The sequence below is a fragment of the Peromyscus maniculatus genome, chromosome 23 (assembly GCF_049852395.1).
Source record: "Peromyscus maniculatus bairdii isolate BWxNUB_F1_BW_parent chromosome 23, HU_Pman_BW_mat_3.1, whole genome shotgun sequence".
NCBI lineage: Eukaryota > Metazoa > Chordata > Mammalia > Rodentia > Cricetidae > Peromyscus > Peromyscus maniculatus.
Window position 1 is genome coordinate 11,520,749 of NC_134874.1, and position 6,349 is coordinate 11,527,097.

Genomic DNA, 6,349 nt, shown 5'->3' on the forward strand with positions numbered 1-6,349 from the left:
TTCCCTTTACAAGAGTTGCCGTGGTCATGGTGTCTCTTCGCAGCAACAGACACCCTGACTGAGACACTTGCTGATATAGTATAAGGTGAGGATACCAGGTTCAAATCCTCCCAGCCCTGTGCTACCAACTCACCCAAGGGGTGGACACCTCTGCTCACAATTAAAAGTTTAATTGAGATACGAGCGAGCATACGTACGTTTGTTCAAATGGCGTCTAAACCCTGCTACGGCAAAGCGGCGGCAGAGTCGAGCAGTGACAACAGGCCGTAACTTAAGACACCTACCACCTGGCTCATTTTGGAACAAGACTGGCTGACCCCAAGCCCAGTTCCTTTACCTGAAGGAGAGAGCTATTAATGTACTCTCCTTATTGTTGTATTTCACTCTGAACCCCTCCCTTCTCCTCCTTCAATGTGGTGAGCAGTGCTATTTCCATTTGGGAAGAATTTTAAGGTCTGGTCTTTGGGGTGAATTCTCTGTGAATTGCACACCCCCCAAGTGACTAGCATAGGATTGGAGGGCTTAGGGCAGAGAGAAGGACCACGGGCACAGGTTAATTCCTGTAAAATGAGAATCTTGGTGCAAACAGATTCTTTGGGTTCTCCTCCGACTGCATGATGGAAAACCCAGCCTCGTTCTTTTATTAGGCATGGAGATAAATAGATTTCCTTTAAGCGTTATAAAGAAATAAATCCCCAGCTAGACCCTGTTACTAAACCACACATCTCTAGGCCTGTGGTTGGACAGACACATACATCAGAGGAATTAGGTTTTGCCTTCTGATACCTCCAGGCTCAAATCATTTGAAGGCCACTCACGTTGGTCAAGCGAGTTAATTTTACCTACCCAAAGGGGCTGGAATCATCTACAACAAAGTTATGATAAGATTTGAATAGGATCATGTATGCAGCACCCTTGGCTAAGACCTGCGGCTTGTTTGGCATTCAGAAATGGCTTCAGCTATTGATTAATGCATTAGTATTTTTTTGTTAATGTGTCATTTATTTATTCAAGATATTATTATTGTTACAGGTTGTTCCCAACTCCAGTTATCTCACATTTGGGGGGGGTATTTGTGTGGATTTATTCACGAGATACCCCAAATTCCCCCAATCCCAAATCCATGTTTCAAACCCCAATGTTTTTATGCATGTGGTATGTGAAGGTGTGTGGGTACCTGTGTGTGGGGTGCACATGTGTGTGTGAGGGCGGAGGAAAGAGATTGATGTCAGTTGTTTTTCGTCCTCCATCTCATATACTGAGGCAGGGTCTCTCACTTGAACCCATGGCTCACTCATTCTACTAATTTAGCTAGCCAGCTTGCCCCAGAGGACCTCCTGTCTCCATCTCCTAGGCTCTGGTATTACAAGTTGGCCATCACACCTGCCCAGCATCAACATGAGTGCAGGGGATTTGAACTCTGGTCCTTATACTTGTATGGCAAGCCTTTGACCCACTAAGCTATCTCCACCCCACAACCCCACCCCACCCCCAGTCAATGGTCCCCTCCCACCATAGGAATTGAACCTAGGGTCTCATGCATGCTAGGCAAGTGCTCTGCCACTGAGCTACAGTCCCAGCCTCCAATCCCAAACTTTCCAGCACTACCTTGACATGCTACAGTTTGCCGTTTGGAAGCAGATTGGATTTCAGATTTCTGAATTCAGACTGTCTGTGTTCTGATAATCATGCATGCCCAGCTGTGGCACCAGAGTCCACTGCTGGCTAATATAACCCCAGACAGCAAGCAGACCCAACCGGACAATGGTGGCTCTGAATGAATGGTCTCTTGTTTTATCTCCCCACAAACTGTGGGTTGGACCTAGCTTTAGTACCCAGTGTCTGACATGATGCCAGGCACTTAGAAAATCTTCAGGAAGCCTCACCGTCTTGGCCAAACTGTGTAGTCCTCCCACCTGGGGCTCTGAGATCATTCGGATGAACACAGCAGAATCAGACAGGGTGTACAAACACTTTCCCCATCCCTGGCTTCCTCCTGCTCTCCTGGAAGGCTCCTGGCTTTTCATGAGGGCCCCCAGAGCCTTTGCAAATGGAAGCTCCCTGCTGGCTCCCCAGCTGCCCTGTACCAGCTCTTCCCTTCCCCGCCCAGTGAACATCTGCCTTGTGTCCCCAGGGAGCCGAGAGTCTGCAGCAATGCAATCTAAAGCCTGACAATATTGATATTGATTTTTTGACCAGACTTCTCACCTAAGCTCCTTCCTCTGTCATTCTCCTTCATTATAATGTACCAAGGACTTTCTAGAAGGTTCTAATGCATACTTTTTTTTTGGGGGGGGGGCGTCAGGAATAGGATGAGGAGGGGGAGGCAGGGTATCTGTGGCAAAGAGGCGACGGGAGAAAATACATTCTCTTTCAAGGGACAGTCAGACAGGGACAGATCCAAACAATGACCAGACCATTCTCCAGGGGGAATGATGACAGCCGCTTCCAACTTATCACACTCGGGGACTATATTAAGGCCCCAAGATTACGGCAAACTTCATTGAGGGAACATCTGTTAGGAATCAGTGTGAAGCGGCTAGATATGATGGCTGAGAACACAAGCTGGGGGCGGGGGGAAGAGGGAGGTCACTTCCTTGCAGGGAAAAGGTACAGGAGACACCATCCCCGATGGTTCTGGCTAGTGGTGGCTCACCTCCCCAGCCCCCCTCCCCCAAGCTCACCGCATGCACCCAGCGGATCTTAGTTTAAGGGCAATCAGAAGCATCTACGGAGATGTAAGATGCACCTGCGATCCCATATGCCAGCGGAAGTTCAGGCAGCGAGAAAAGACCCCAGTGTATGCCAGGTCCAGAGGCAAGTTTTCAATGGATATGATTTCCGTTTTCCCGCACGGGAGCCCTGAGAGGAGAGGTACAGAGCGTCACCCCCCCCCCAGCACCCCCTACCTCCGTGCAGCTCTAGAAACTGAGGCTCACGGAAGCTGAAAGCTGAAGACTTCACATAGGTTGAGTGTCTAGAGATCCCTGGATGTGATGACCCACCCACCGCCCTGGCTTTACCCAAAAGGCATGGTCTCCGGGGCTGCAAAGCATTCCGTGTTCTTGGGGCTGGAGAGGCAGCAGCTTGGTGGGTGGTTAAGAACACTGGCTGCTCTTATAGAGGGTCGAGATTCAGTTTCCGGCGCCCACATGGTGGCTCACAACCATCTGTAACTCCAGTTCCAGGGAATTCCTGTCCTCTTCTGACCTCTTTGGGCACCAGGCATGCGTATGGTGCAGAGACACATATGCGGGCACTCACACACATGCTATAAAAATAAAATAAAATAAAAATTAAAAGAAATTTGAAACTCTCATCCTCACTGTGGTCCCGGGCACACTAGATGAGCCTGGACTTTGAACTTCCGTCTGCCTATTGTTCAGAGTGTGTGTGTGTGTGTGTGTGTGTGTGTGTGTGTGTGTGTGTGTAGTGTGTAGTGTGCGCGCATGCATGGAGGCCACCATTAGTGTCTTCTCCATTCACCTCTCCACCTTATCCTTTGAGATAGGATCTCCCACTGAACCTGGAACCCACCCACTGGCTAGACTAGCTGTCCAGCGAGCCCCCAGGGAGCCTCCCGGCTCCCCAGCACTGAGAACCCAGGTGTGCACTGCCCCGCCCCCTGGCATGTTATCTCCCATGGCTTCTGGGGAATTGAACTCAGGTGCTCTTGCTTGTACAGCAAGCGCCATCCTAACTGTCTTCCCCGTCTGCCCACACCCCATCCTTCCCCCTCTGCTCATTCCCTCAGTTATGACATCTGCGTATTTATAAATACTATGTGTGACAGCTCTGGGACAGCCGCGAAGTAAACAAAAAAAGTCAGTGAGCGGGCTCCTGCCTAGGGATCTGCCCTTGTAGTGACACGTCATGATATTGCCCCCAGCTGGACTTTGCATTCTCCCGAGACAGGCCGTGCCAATCATCCCCAATAATGGGAACTGTCCCCATGCTTACTAGGGTTCTCGGCCCTGCAGATTTCTGAAAAGGATGAGTAGCCCTCTAGGAGGGTGCACACAGGAGGTCCACATCAGCTCCCTCACATGCCCCCTGCAGTGAAGAGATAGGATGTCTACGGAGACATGTGCCCTCAAAGTGCTCACAGCGAGGACGGTTATACACAGGGAGCTTGGCTTTGGCAGATTTGCCAGGTGTGACTTCCCTGAAACCTGAGAGTCTTAAGTTGTGCATAGATGCACCCTGTGTTCTGAGGTACCCTAGAAGGTCTCTGAACTCAAACTCACACGTGTCTCCCCCTCTCGGTTTGTGTGGTCTATAGAAGGGGGGACGTGGAGAAAAGCAACTGACCCACTGCACGTTCCTAGAGGGAGATGCAGACGGTGGAACGAGCTGGCCCAGAGGAACCAACACAGATGTCCATCTGGTCCCTTGATTGCTCTTCTCTGTCCCCTTTTATCTATGTATCGGTGGTTTTTTTTTTTCTTCAAAAAAAAAATATCACCATTAAGGGAAATTCTCATGATATAAAAATAACCCACTTTCAGATTTACAATCCAGTGGTGTTCGTTATATCCACAGCATCTCAAAGTCACCATTTCTGTAATGTCCCAAAGGGTTTCCATCAATCTAAAGCGAAGTCCCTTACCCATCCAAGCTCTCACTCTGTCCTCTCAGATCCTGGCAGCCACCAGCCAGCCCACTTCTTGTCTCTAAGGGTGTTATTCACAACTGCAGCAGACTTCTTTACACTTGTGCATGTGTTAGTATGAGTGTGTATGAGTGTGTGTGTGTGTGTGTGTGTGTGTGTGTGTGTGTGCATGCGCACATGCATGCCAGAGGGCAAGTGTGGAGGTCAGAGGACGACTTGCAAGAATTGGTTCTCTCCTTCCTCCATGTGGGTCCCAGGGATTGAACTCAGATCTTGGCGGTGAGCGCCTTTAACCACTGAGCCATTTCACCGGACTTATCTATGCATTGCTTACTTATTTTTTTTTGAGACAGCCTCTTCCTATATATCCTAGGCTGTCTTCAAACTCAAAATCCTCCTGTCTCAAGCTCCCAAGGGCTGGGATTTCAGGCATGCCCGCTCCGTGCTCACCCTCTTCTCTCCTCGTTAATGGACACCTTTACAATGCTGAGCACACTCTATGTACCATTCTAAAGACTCACACATAGGAACTCGCTTGACCGGTAGAACATCTCTGTGCTATGGCATTTTCAGATGGGGGAAACGGAGGCCAGAAAACAAGCGAACAGATTCAGAGTAGAAAGGGCACCGCCAGTGCTTGAGTTTGGACTCAGTGACATGTGGCTTAGGAAGAACGTGAAATCATCCCAGGTGGCCACCACACATCCAGGTACCCAGATTAGCACCCGAAAGTTAAAGGCAGAAAACAACATCCAGGCAGCTAACATGGCACTGTGCGAGCCTAGGGCAGAGGCCGGGGGATAGCATGGGGGAGGTTTGGTTAGGCAAGGTTTGGGAGGGATTTGGGGCAGCCAAGCTCACAGCTGTAGCTGGTTTAGCTGGGTTTTAGAGGCCAGTTTCTTTCAAAAACATTTTTTTTAAATATTCAAAACTTTCATTTTATTTTGCGTGTGTGTATTAACATTAGGGCACAACATGGCACGTGTAGAGGACAACTTGTGGGAGTCAGTTCTCTCCTTCCACCCCAAGGGTCCCAGGGATTGAACTCAGGTTATCAGGCTTAGCAGCAAGCCTCTTACCTACTGGACTCTGTTGCCAACCCCACGGGTTCATCTGGATGTCGTGCTCCTGGTGGAAGAGACAGATGGCCTGCCGGGCTGCAGTTCGACACCAAAGGATCAACAGGGACACTGTGGCATTTGAGAGAGCAACGCAAATCGCCAAGGACTCCACAGAGACAGGTGAGCTTACCTGGGAGTGAAGACCAGGCTACTCAGAAACAGCACCTGGGCAGAACCAAGCACCAGGAGCCACTTCTCTGCCAGGTGAAAGACATCAGGGAGGAAGGCAGCCAGCCAATGGGCGGGGAAGGCTGCCAGCCAATGGGCTGCAAGAGGGCAGCACCGGGGGAGGGATAAAAGGAGCCGTCTGGGTCCGTGCTGGCTGCTAGCTGATATTTCTGTCTTTCCTTGCTACGCTATCGGGGAGGGATGGGAAAAATTGCTGAACTTTCTCTGTCCTTTGAGCTGTTCAAGTGGTCTCTTAACGTTTTTCAATGTGGGGGGAAGAAATACCGAACAAGCTATGAAGTGGGAGCCGGGAGGGGAACTATGAAGTGGGAGCCGGGAGGGGAAGGGAGGGGAAGAGGGCTAATCTGATGGGAATGGGGGATAACCTGGGAACACCTGAAATTCAAATAGCTGAGAGAGAAAACTTACTAAAACCTTCCTTGGGTGC

At 50.0% G+C, this 6,349-nt stretch overlaps 1 long non-coding RNA gene across 1 annotated transcript; it reads right to left on the reverse strand.

Moving 5' to 3' along the window:
- Positions 1-2,300: 2,300 nt before the first annotated feature.
- LOC121825468 (uncharacterized) lies at positions 2,301-5,920 on the reverse strand. Its single transcript, XR_006067763.2, has 3 exons — positions 5,692-5,920; positions 3,024-3,271; positions 2,301-2,862 (listed from the first exon to the last, which is right to left on the reverse strand). It is a non-coding gene; the product is annotated as an uncharacterized LOC121825468 (long non-coding RNA).
- Positions 5,921-6,349: the final 429 nt, after the last annotated feature.